We start from the raw sequence: 12,904 nt of genomic DNA on the forward strand, positions 1-12,904 counted from the left end.
TCAGTGATTGGCACAAGAGTAAGGTTACAGTCTGTTTACACCTCCATTTAGGTTATAGTTCATGATGTACAGCGAAATCTTTAGGCTCAACTCAAAATACGTAGAGGCAGCTCTAAACTACTTAACACCAAATTCAGTAACTCATTTTATTTTAATATATATCTTTCTTTGCTTATCAATATTAGAATTCAGCATCTGCAGCAAATATTGGTAGAATACTTACAATATACCTGCCTTCAGGAAATAGAAACCGAAGTATTTTCAAACAACTATTGTGTCTGGAATTGGTGGGTTCTTGGTCTCGCTGACTTCAAGAACGAAGCCACAGACCCTCACAGTGAATGTTACAGTTCTTAAAGATGGTGTGTCAGGAGTTTGGTTCATGGTCTCACTGACTTCAGCAGTGAAGCTGCAGACCTCTGTGGTGAGTGTTACAGCTCTTAAAGGTGGCGCGTCTGGAGCTGATCGTTCCTTCCGGTGGATTCATGGTCTCACTGGCCTCAGGAGTGAAACTGCAGACCTTCATGGTGAGTGTTACAGTTCACAAAGGCTGTGCAAACCCAAAGAGTGAGCAGCAGTAAGATGTATTGCAAAGCGAAAAAGAACAAGGTTTCCACAGCCTGGATGGGAACCAAAGGAGGAAGCCCCGGCTAGTTACCGTGGCCTGCTTTTATTTCCTTATCTGGCCCCCACCCACATCCTACCGATTGGCCCGTTTTACAGAGAGCTGATTGGTCCATTTTACAGAGCTGATTGGTCCGTTTTGACAGAGTGCTGATTGGTATATTTACAAACCTTTAGCTAGACACAGAGCACTGATTGGTGCGTTTACAAACCTTTAGCTAGACACAGAGTGCTGATTGGTGCATTTACAACCCTTTAGCTAGACAGAAAAGTTCTCCAAGTCCCCACCTGTCCCAAAAATCCAGCGGGCTTCACCTCTCACTAGCCCTCGCAGCGGGCTTTGCGACCAGCGGGCAGTCCGGGAGCCCAGAGGGAGCTCCTCCCCTGATCAAGCACAGCAAGCTCCGGCTGGCTGGCGGGGCGGAATGCAGGCCCGCCGGGCCGCGCCCACCCGGAACCCGCACCGGCCGGTGAGCGTGCGCGCCGCCCCAGCTCCAGCCCGCGCCTCCCCCTCCACACCTCCCGGCTAGCAGAGGGAGCCGGCTCCGGCCAGCCCCAGAGAGGGGCCTCCACAGCGCAGCGGCGGGCTGAAGGGCCCCTCCAGCGCGGCCAGAGCGGATGCGGAGGCCGAGGAGGCGCCAAGAGCTAGTGAGGCCTGCTAGCATGTTGTCACCTCTCCCTGTGATGTTCCAAGTTCCAAACTGTATGTTGTCATTTTATTTATTAAACTTTATTTAATCCTTTATTAAAGGATAAATTATATTTATAAATTATTTTATAATTTATAATTATTTAATTATTTTAATAAATTATTTTATAATTTATCCTTTAATAAAGGATTAAATAGTTATTAAGATTTTATAATTATTTTAATATTTATCCTTTATAAAGGATTAAATAGTTATTAAATGATTTTTATAAATTATTTATAATTTATCCTTTAATAATTTATAAATAATTTATAAATAATAAAAATTTATAATTTATCCTTTTCGCATCCTTTGACATTCTTACAATTGCTCCCATTTTACAGAAAAATAAACTGAGGCTCAAAGAGTTGAGCAGTTTAGCCAAGGTCAGGGCTAGGAATAGTGGGAAAGTGGGCATCTCAACTACATTGTGATCTGGCTCATGATAATGGAGGTCAACATATTCATTCCAAATCAATTAAAACTTAGAAATCATTGGTTTAACAACCATTTTTAGACTTGGTATTACTTGAAAGTATAATCAGGGGATCATTTATTCATTAGAGAAACTACAGTTCTATTTGAATAAGCTGAATTTTTTTTCATGCTAATTATGTCTTTTGTGTACTATTCATCATGACATGATGATCTTTGTAACTTCATCAACTTCCCTGTCTCTGTAATAACTCATTGAACAGAATGCAGTTCTGTAAATGGTCCAGAAATGTACTCCTATCCCAGGATTTAAAAATATAGTATTTGTAAGACACTTAATAAAATGCCCATAACTAGGTAGCCAGTGTATAAAGATTATTTATTTTCTTTAGTAAAGTTGCAGAGCGTTGGTCCTTATGTCCTATAGTAAGTGAAAACCTGAAAAATAAAAACCCTAATACCTGATAAGAACTGTAAATATCACAAACCTATTAGAACTGAGATAGAGACGGAGACCATTATATGTGTCTAAAATAACACATCTTTAGCTTCAAACAAACACTCATGGGGCTTAACAAGAGCAATTGTGTGTTCACTTATAGAAAGACAAAAATAAAAACAAATTTAGAAATATTCTGAAAAGTTGGGAATCTGTTGTCAAAATTATGACTAAAAGGCAAAATATAGTTTTATAATATTTCTTAGCTTTTTTTAATGAACTGTCCCTTATACTAAATAAGCCTAATGTTTAGATTTTCTCACATTTTATTTTATGGACATTTTCAGGAACCATTTACGCAATATTAGGATACTGCCAGTGTGTACTTTTTTTCACAATAAGACTACTTTGTTCACTGTCTCCCCAGTATCCAAAGCAGTGTCTGGCACACAGCAGGCTCTCAGGAGGTCCTTGATGAATAAATGAATGACCAGATCTACATAGGATAATATATGTGACAAAGAGGAAAAAAAAAACTTCAAAAGCTAGAGCTGAATTCCCGTTAGGGACATAGCTGCCCTTTTGTGGATAATCCTTTGTGATGGTTAATTTTATGTGTCAGTTTGCCTGGGCCATTAGATGCCTAGATATCTGTTCAGACGTTATACTGGGTGTGTCTGTGAGGGTGTTTCTGGATGAGATTAACATTTGAATCAGTAGACTAAGAAAAGAAGATTGCCTTCCCTAATGTAGGAGGACCCCATCCAATCAAATGAAGACCTTAGCAGGACAAAAAGGCTGAATAAAGGGAAACTCCTCCTGCTTAACTGCCTTGAGCCAGGACATTGGTCTTTTCAGGCCTTAGGACTCATACTGAAACATCAGCCCTTTTCTTTTAGTTATTTATTTTAATTTTTTTAATTAACACATAATTTGTACATATGAATGGCACTTAGTGATATTGCAATACATATATAAGGTAGAGTGATCAGATCAGGGCAATTAACATAACCATCATGGCAAACATTTACCACTTTTTTGTGTTGGGACTGAGATGGGATTGTTTCCTTGGCCTTGACCCCCTGTGTGGGCAGGAACAGGAGTGGCTCATTTCACTGAACCTGCAGTCCATGGATGGCTAACTGTTAGCAGCTCAGTGAGGGGTCAGGGTGATAGCCTCCTGCACCTGCCCTTTTTGACACCTGAGTTCTTGTTCGGTATCCAGAAAGAATCAGGTCACATGAACTATTTGAAGGGTAGTGTACGTGGAGGATTTTACTGGGTGATAAAAGTGGCTCTCAGTGGGATGGGAAATTGGAAAGGGGATGGTATGGGAAGAAGATGATCTTTCCCTGAAGCTGAACCATCTGAAGTTAGCTGCATCTCCGTAGTCTCTGACACTCAGCTATTTGTATCCCCAAAGTTCAGCAACTTGTATCCCCAAGGCTCAGCATCTTGCATCCCCAGCCACTTGCACCCACTGCTTGTGTTGCTCTGCCAGATGAAGTCTTTTTATGGGCACCGGATGGGGGTGGGGAGGGCCAAAAGGCAATTATTTGAGCAGAAAAATGAGGTCAGCTGCTTTCACTTAGGGCCCAGGTTCCAGGCTTGAGGGTGGAGTTTAGCCAGAAGCCCAGCCATTCTGTGTCAGGAACATTCAATGCTCTCTTTCTAGCTATTTGAAATTGTGTAAATTATTGTTAACTGTAGTCATCCTACAGTGCTGTAGTAAACCAGAACTATGCCTCCTATCTAACTGTAATTTTATAACCTTAACCAATCTCTTCCTATCTATCCCTCTTTCTCCTTACCCTTCCCACCTTCTAGTCTTCTCTGCTCTATTTCTTCTATGAGATCAACTACTTTTTAGCTTCCACATATGACTGAGAATATGCAGTGTTTAACTTTCTATTCCTGGCTTGTTTGACTTAACAATATATTATCCTCCAGTTCCATCCATGTTGCCACAAATGACAGGATTTCATTCCTTTTTATGGCTGAATAGTATTCCATTGGGTATATATGCCACAATTTCTTTATCCATTCATATGTTGTTCAACACCTAGGTTCATTACATATCTTGGCTATTGTGAAAAGGGCTGCAATAAACATGAGACTGCAGATGTCTCTTCAATACACTGCTTTTCTTTCCTTTGGATAAATGGGACTGCTGGATCATATGACAGTTTTATCTGTAGCTTTTTGAGGACCCTCCATACTGTTCTCGACAGTGGTTGTGCTAGTTTACATTCCCCCCAAGAGTATGTAAGAGTTCCCATTTCTCCACATCCTTGCCAGAATGTTTTTTTATCTTCTTGATAATAACCATCCTAACTGGGGTGAGATGGTACCTCACTGTGGTTTTGATATGCAGTTCTCTGATGATATGGTTTGGCTGTGTCCCCACCCAAATTTCATCTTGAATTGTAGCTCCCATAATTCCTATGTGTCATGGGAGGGACCCAGTCAGAGATAATTGAATCATGGGGGTGGATCTTTCCCATGGTGTTCTTGTGATAGTGGATAAGTCTCACGAGATCTGATGGTTTTATAAATGAGAGTCTCCCTGCACAAATTCTCTCTTTCCTGCCGCCATGTAAGATGTGACCTTGCTCTTCCTTTGCCTTCTGCCATGATTGTGAGACCTCCCCAGCCATGTGGAACTGTGAGTCCATTAAACCTCTTTTTATGTGTAAATTACCCAGTCTCAGCTGGGCGCGGTGGCTCATGCCTGTAATCCCAGCAATTTGGGAGGCCGAGGTGGGCAGATCACCTGATGTCAGGAGTTCGAGACTAGCCTGACCAACATGGAGAAACCCCATCTCTACTAAAAATACAAAGTTACCCAGGCATGGTGGGGCACGCCTGTAATCCCAGCTACTCAGGAGGCTGAGGCAGGACAGTCGCTTGAACCCGGGTGGCAGAGGTTGCAGTGAGCTGAGATCATGCCACAATCACCTGAGGTCAGGAGATCAAGACCATCCTGGCCAACATGGTGAAACCCCATCTCTACTAAAATTAAAGAAAAAAAAAAAGAAATAGCTGGGTGTGGTGGTACACACCTGTAGTCCCAGCTACTTGGGAGGCTGAGGCAGGGGAATTGAACCAGGAAGGTGGAGGTTGCAGTGAGCCAAGATTGTGCCAACCTGGTGACAGAGCAAGAATACGTCTTTAAAAAAAAAAAAAGATTCTCCCATTCTGTGGGCTGTCTTTTTACTCTGTTGATTGTTTCCTTTGCTGTGCAGAAGTTTTTTAGTTTCATATAACAAAAACAAAAATTTAAAAAATGGGATTGTATCAGACATCAGCTCTTCTAGGGTCTTGAACCTGTCGGCTCTCATACTGAAACTGCACCATTGGCTCTCCTAGGCCTCCAGCTTACTGATTGCACATCTCAGGACTTTCAATCCTCTATAGTCACACGAACCAATTCCTTATAACAAATCTCTTTCTTTAAATACATATATAAATATGTAGTTTTATATACTGTTCTGTTTCGCTGGAGAACCCTGCCTAGTACAGGCATTAAAGGGATTTTTATTTCCAGCAGGATGGAAGACCAGGTACTTCGAACTACCGTTCTAATGGAAAATCACTAAAATACTAAATGAAATCTTTTTTAAAACTATCTTTGAAATGCATCACTAAGTAAGCTGGCACAAATTTAAGGAATGTGCAGAGACAAAAACAAAGACAAAAGAATTAGGTCACCAAACTCTAAAACTAACTTTGACTCTGAAGTTTTCTGCTGCACCCTAGGGACCCTGAAATTTGCTGGGTCATGGATTGCAGTAAGGTCTGCACAAAGTGATCAAACCCTTCTTATTTTTACCCCTTTATAAGCTTGACTTCCAATTTTTACTGAAGACATACCTCCTTTTATTGCACTTGGCTTTGTTGCATATTTTTGAAATTGAAGGTTTGCAGCAATCCTGTGTCAACTAAGTCTGTTGTCATCAACATGTTTTCAATAGCATATGTTCGCTTCATGTCTCTGTGTCACATTTCAGTAGTTCTTAAAATATTTCAAACTTTTTCATTATTATTATATCTGTTATTGTGATCTGTGACCCACAGTCTTCGATGCTACTATTATAATTGTTTTGGGGCACCACTAACCATGCCCATATAAGATAGTGAATTTAAGTGATAAATGTTGTATGTGTTCTGACTACTCCACTTCCCTTTTTGGCTCCCTATTTCCTGAGACACAACAATATTGAAATTAGGACAATTAATAACCCTGCAATGGACTCCAAATATTCAAAAGAAAGGAAGAGTCACAGGTCTCTCACTTTAACTCAAAGGCTAGAAATGATTAAGCTTAGGGAGGAAGGCAGGTCAAAAGCCCAGATAGGCCAAAGCTAGGCCTCTTGCATTAAACAGTTAAACAAGTTGTAAATGCAAAGGAAAAGTTTTTGAAGGAAATTAAAAGTGCTACTCCAGTGAACAGACAAATGGTAAGAAAGTGAAACACTCATTGCTAATACGGAGAAAGTTTCAGTGATCTGGATAGAAGATCAAGTCAGCCACAATATTCCCTTAAGCCAAAGTCTAATACAGAGCAAAGCCCTAACTCTCTTCAATTCTATGAAGGCTGAGAGAAGTGAGGAAGTTGCAGAAGAAAAGTTGGGGCCAGCAAAGATTGGTTCATGAAGTTTAAGAAAATAAAACTTCTGCCGGGCGCGGTGGCTCAAGCCTGTAATCCCAGCACTTTGGGAGGCCGAGACGGGCGGATCACGAGGTCAGGAGATCGAGACCATCCTGGCTAATACGCTGAAACCCCGTCTCTACTAAAAAATACAAAAAAACTAGCCGGGCGACGAGGCGGGCGCCTGTAGTCCCAGCTACTCGGGAGGCTGAGACAGGAGAATGGCGTGAACCCGGGAGGCGGAGCTTGCAGTGAGCTGAGAGCCGGCCACAGCACTCCAGCCTGGGCGGCAGAGCAAGACTCCGTCTCAAAAAAAAAAAAAAAAAAAAAGAAAATAAAACTTCTGCAACAAAAATGCAAGATGAAGCAGCAAGTGCTGATGAAGAAGCTGCAGCGAGTTATTCACAAGATCTAGCTAAGATCACTGATGAAGGTGATTACACTAAACAACAGATTTTCTTTTTTTTTTTTAATTATACTTTAAGTTCTAGGGTACATGTGCACAATGTGCAGGTTTGTTACATAGGTATACATGTGCCATGTTGGTTTGCTGCACCCATCAACTCGTCATTTACGTTAGGTATTTCTCCTAATGCTGTCCCTCCCCCAGCCCTCCACCCCTTGAGAGGCCCCAGTGTGTGATGTTCCCCGGCCTGTGTCCATGTGTTCTCATAAACAACAGATTTTCAGTGCAAATAAAACAATCTTATTTTGGAAGAAGACGCCAAAATAGGACTTTCACAGCTAGAGAGGAGATGTCAATGCCTGTCTTCAAAGTTTCAAAGGACAGGCTGACTCTCTTGCCAGGAGCTAATGCAGCTGGTGACTTTAAGTTGAAACCAGTGCTAATTAATAACCCTGCAATGGACTCCAAGTGTTCAAAAGAAAGGAAGAGTCACAGGTCTCTCACTTTAAATCCAAGGCTAGAAATGATTAAGCTTAGGGAAGAAGGCAGGTCAAAAGCCCAGATAGGCCAAAGCTAGACCTCTTGCACTAAACAGTTAATCAAGTTGTAAATGCAAAGGAAAAGTTTTTGAAGGAAATTAAAAGTGCTACTCCAGTGAACACACGAATGGTAAGAAAGTGAAACACTCTTATTGCTAATATGGAGAAAGTTTCCAAGAATCCTGGGGTCCTTAAGAATTATGCTAAATCAACTTTGCCTATGCTCTATCAGTAGGGGGAAAAAGCCTGGATGACAGCACATCTGTTTACACATAATGTACTGAATATTTTAAGCCCACTGTTGAGATCTACTGCTCAGAAGAAAATATTCCTTTCAAAATATTACTGCTCATTAACAATGCACATGGTCATCCAAGAGCCCTGATAGAGATGTACAAAGCGATTAATGCTCTTTTTATGCCTGCTGACACAACATCCATTCTGTAGCACATGGATCAAGAATTCATTTCATAAGACTATAGCTGCCATCGATAGTGATTCCTCTGATGGATCTGGGCAAAGTAAACTGAAAACCTTCAGGAAAGGATTCATCTATCTAGATGGCATTAAAAAACATTCACAATACATGGGAGGAAGTCAAAATATCAACAATAACAGGAATTTGAAAGAAGTTGATTCCAACCCTTATGGATGACTTTGAGGGATTCAAGACTTCAGTGCAGAAAGTAACTGCAAAAGCGGTGGAAATAGCAAGAGACTACAATTCGAAATGGAACCTGCATATGTAACTCAATTGCTGCAATCTCATGATAAAACTTGAATATATGCGGAGGTACTTCTTATAGATGAGCAAAGAATGTGGTTTCTTGAGATGGAATATACTCCTAGGGAAGATGCTGTGAACATTGTTGAAGTGACAAGAAAGGATTTAGAATATTACATCAACTTAATTGACAAAGCAGTGGCAGAGTTTGAAAGGATTGACTCCAATTCTGAAAGAAGTTCGACTGTGGGTAAAATGCTATCAGGCAGCATCACATGCTATAGAGAAATATTTTGTAAAAAGGAGTCAATTGATGCAGCAAACTTCATTGTTGTCTTATTCTAAGAAACTGCCACAGCAACCCCAACCTTCAGCAACCACCACCCTTGTCAGTCAACAGCCATCAACATCAAGACAAGACCCTCTGCCAGCAAAAAGATTATGACTCTCTGAAAGCTCAGATAAGCATTAGCATTTTTAGCAGTAAAGTACTTGTTTTTGAGATATAATGCTATTGTATACTTAATATACTACAGTATACTATGAACGTAACTTTTATATGTAATGGGAAACCAAAACATTGTTGGCTCACTTTATTGTGAATTGGCTTTATTGCAGTAGTCTGGAACCAAACCCACAATATATCTGAGCTATGCCTATATTAGCTTTACCTAGACTTAAAGCTGGTACCTTCAAGGAACTATAACTCATTTGTAAAGGAGGACTAGACACCAATTTGTTGTTCAGAAGTAAAGTGTCTGAAAGAGGGGAGGAAAAGATGAGTGGAGGGAAGCCAAGCTCTCAGACCCCTCTTTCCACTAGGCAATAAAGCCTCCTCACTTTCAGGTTTATCCAGAACACCTTCAAATTCTCAGTTCAAATAAGGCTTTTCCTGACTTATTGCTTTACTTCAAGGATTACAAAGTAGAGCAGTGCCTTCATTTTAAGGAAATAGCTAAACTTTATTAAAATTTTCCTTTCTTCATTAAATCATATACATATAGAAAATTGTTACCTGCTTAGGATTCTCTCCACTTTATAGAAATCTGCTGCCTTTGATTTTGGTGTAAAGAGCATGTTGCTTGAAGAAGCCACTAAAGTGGCAGTGAGTGAGCATTAGGACATCATCCATGGATTTGACATTGTGTTCAAGGAGTGTTTGGAAACTCGACCCCGAGTTCCGCAGATAGTTTAATCACAATATTGGAGAAATGACATCTCTTTAAAAGCAAACATTATATGGATACCTCTAAGGGACAAGGTGTGCAATTAAGGTTTCTTTCAAAATAATCAACTTGGTGTAAACAATAGAGGAAGGAATTGATATGGCAATGGGCCTCTGAGAGGGAATAAAAGAGAAAATATATTTTCAAGAGGCACCATGAAAAAGCAGAACTTGCCATTCAATTAGATTTTTTTTTTTGAGACGGAGTCTCGCTCTGTCGCCCAGGCTGGAGTGCAGTGTGCAGTGGCCGGATCTCAGCTCACTGCAAGCTCCGCCTCCTGGGTTTACGCCATTCTCCTGCCTCAGCCTCCCGAGTAGCTGGGACTACAGGCACCTGCCACCTCGCCTGGCTAGTTTTTTGTATTTTTTAGTAGAGATCAATTAGATTCTACATATAGCTGTTAAGTATCTCCTATGTATAGGGAACAGAACTAGGCCAGAGCATTTAAAATAAAAGTGGGGTGGGGGGGCAGATAATGTCTGGATGCACGTACTCCATTCTAGTGCTATAATCAGTGGTTATAATGTCCAATTCTTTTTTTAGTAAATTTTCTTACTGAAGTAAAACATACACACAGAAAAGTTTGAGTGTACAGCTCAATCAACCTAAACAAGGTGAAAAAATCTAATCACTACTCAGATCAAAAAATAAAATATTATCAAAATTCATTGTTGCTTTGGCTGTTCTCTGAGGCCTTCAAGTGCCTGTTTTTCGTAATTTTTCTACCTTGTATACTTCTGTCAAGGGTTAATCCATTACCAACTGCTCCCTCATCCTCAAGCAGAAGTTCATTATACACTATTGAATTCTCACAAAACCTTGTGGGGTGGTATTATTATCCTAATGTTCTAATGTAGGAAACTGAGTTCCAGAGATACATCCTTTGCTCAAGAATACCAGCTGGTAAGGTTGGTAACTTGGAGCTAAGGTTTAAACTCCAGACTTGACTCCAGAGCTCCCACTTAACCATGATACCATATTGCTTTCCAAATAAGACACAGTCTTGTGCGTAAGGAGTTTACAGTTTGGAAGATATTGCTATAATATGAATGTTTGTGTTCCCTCCAGAATTCATGTTGAAAATTATTCCCCAGTGCTACAGTATTAATAGGTGGGGCCTTTAGGAGGTGATCAGGCCATGAGCATCACCCTCCTGAATTGGATTAGCACACTTATAAAAGGGCTGGAAGGAACTAGCCACGCCCTTTTTGCCCCTCTGCCCTCTGCCGTCTGAGGACACAGCTAGAAGGTGCCATCTTGGAAGCAAAGAGCAGGCCTCACCAGACATTGAATCTGCTGGCACCTTGATCTTGGACTTCCCAGCCTCCAGAACTGCAAGGAATAAATTTCTGTTTATAAATTACCCAATCTCAGGTATTTTTTTTAGAGCAGCATGAACAAACAAATGAAATGGGAGAGTTCCCTGATTCCCCTTGCAGGACTTGCAACAGGGGTGTGACTCACTTGTTTGGTCACCCCACACCTCAAACCCTTTACAGAAGTGAGAGCATGCAGATGGGCAGGTGCAAGAACTGGGGTAAGCACTTTTGGACTCTGGCCCCACAGCAGCACCTAGGAGTGGGTGTCTGAGACTCCCAAAGCCCAAGTGGGCATGTGTTACAGTGTACTCCTTTAGCTTCACCATCTGCAGACAGCTTGTGTATTAATCAGCTCAATGGACTCTCTGCCTTATAGCAAGGGCAGGGGTAATGTGACAGCCTTCTGTATCCCAAGCTCTTGCCTAGTGTCCCAAAAGAATTGGATCACATGTGGGCTTGAAGGATGAGAGCAAGATTTTATTGAGTGGTGGAGGTGGCTCTCAGCAAGATGGATGGGGAGCCAGAAAGGCAGATGGAGTGGGAATGTGGTCCTCCCCTGGAGTTAGGTCCAGTGAGCAGACTCTTCTCCAACCACCCCAGCCAAACTCCCCTCGGTGTCCAGACATCTCTCCTCTTCTCTCTTTCTCTGCTGCATTGTTCCACCATCACTGGTCTGCTGGTCAGCTAGTCTGCTGGTCCACTGGTCTGCTGGTCTGCTGGTCTCAATGTTCAGCCACTTGTGGGTATGCCCTCTAAGGTCTCAGGTTTGTATGGACACAGGATAGGGAGTGTGGCGGGCCAGAGTGGTCTTGGAAAATGCAACATTCAGGCTTGAAAACAGGAGCACCTGTGTTCACTTAGGTCTGTGGGCACAGGCCTGAGGCTGGAGCTTTTGCCGAGAACCCTGCCCTTCTCTATCCAGCACTTCCCTGCCCCACTTCCATAACAGAGATACAATATTCTATAGAGATTTGGATACCAATCCCTTTATATATTATATATGCATATGTATTATATCTAGGGGAATTATATTTTAAATATGTTATCTCATTTAATTAAGCATTATAATAATATATTATCTCAATAATTACAACAATCCTATGAGGTAGAAATTAATTTCCATATGTTACAGATGTGGAAACTGAGGTTGAGAATGGTGAAACAACTTTCCTGAGCAGGCAGCCAGAAAGTAACCCCATTCCACTCCTCTGTCAGGACCACCTATCTCTCGCCCATACTACCCATTTAGCCAATAAAGGTCTGTAGAATAAGAGAATAAATGACATCAACATCCATTTGTGAGTTAAAATTGATAGCACAAGAGGACAATACCATAATCCTGAAATCATCCCAGACACAGAATGACATCTAACCAGAGGTGCTTAGAGTGAGTCCCAATGAGAAGAGACAAAATCCTTCCATTATGTTACTTTCTCATTCCTTATCATGGTCTGGGATGGGCATGACTATTTCCCTTGATATAATCCATTTCTTGCTGGTTGTATCCAAGTTGTTCTTTAGTCTACTAAAGGAGGTATTGTAACCACCCAAAGGGTTCACCTTGTCAGCTGCCTAGATAGAGCCAATTTATCAAGACAGGGGAATTGCAAGAGAGCATGATTCACACAGAGCCAGCTGTGTGGGTGACCTGAGTATTATTATTACTCAGATTGGTTTCCCCAATCATTCGGGGTCAGAGTTTTAAGGACAACTTGGTGGGTAGGGGAAGCCAGTGAATCAAGAGCTCTGATTGGTTGGGTCCCAGATGAACTCATAGAGAATCGAAGCTGTCCTCTTGCAGCTGAGTCAGTTCCTGGATGGGGACCACAAGATCAGATGAGCCAGTTTATCC

The sequence above is a fragment of the Rhinopithecus bieti genome, unplaced genomic scaffold, assembly GCF_001698545.2.
Source record: "Rhinopithecus bieti isolate Rb0 unplaced genomic scaffold, ASM169854v2 scaffold_6151, whole genome shotgun sequence".
Lineage (NCBI taxonomy): Eukaryota > Metazoa > Chordata > Mammalia > Primates > Cercopithecidae > Rhinopithecus > Rhinopithecus bieti.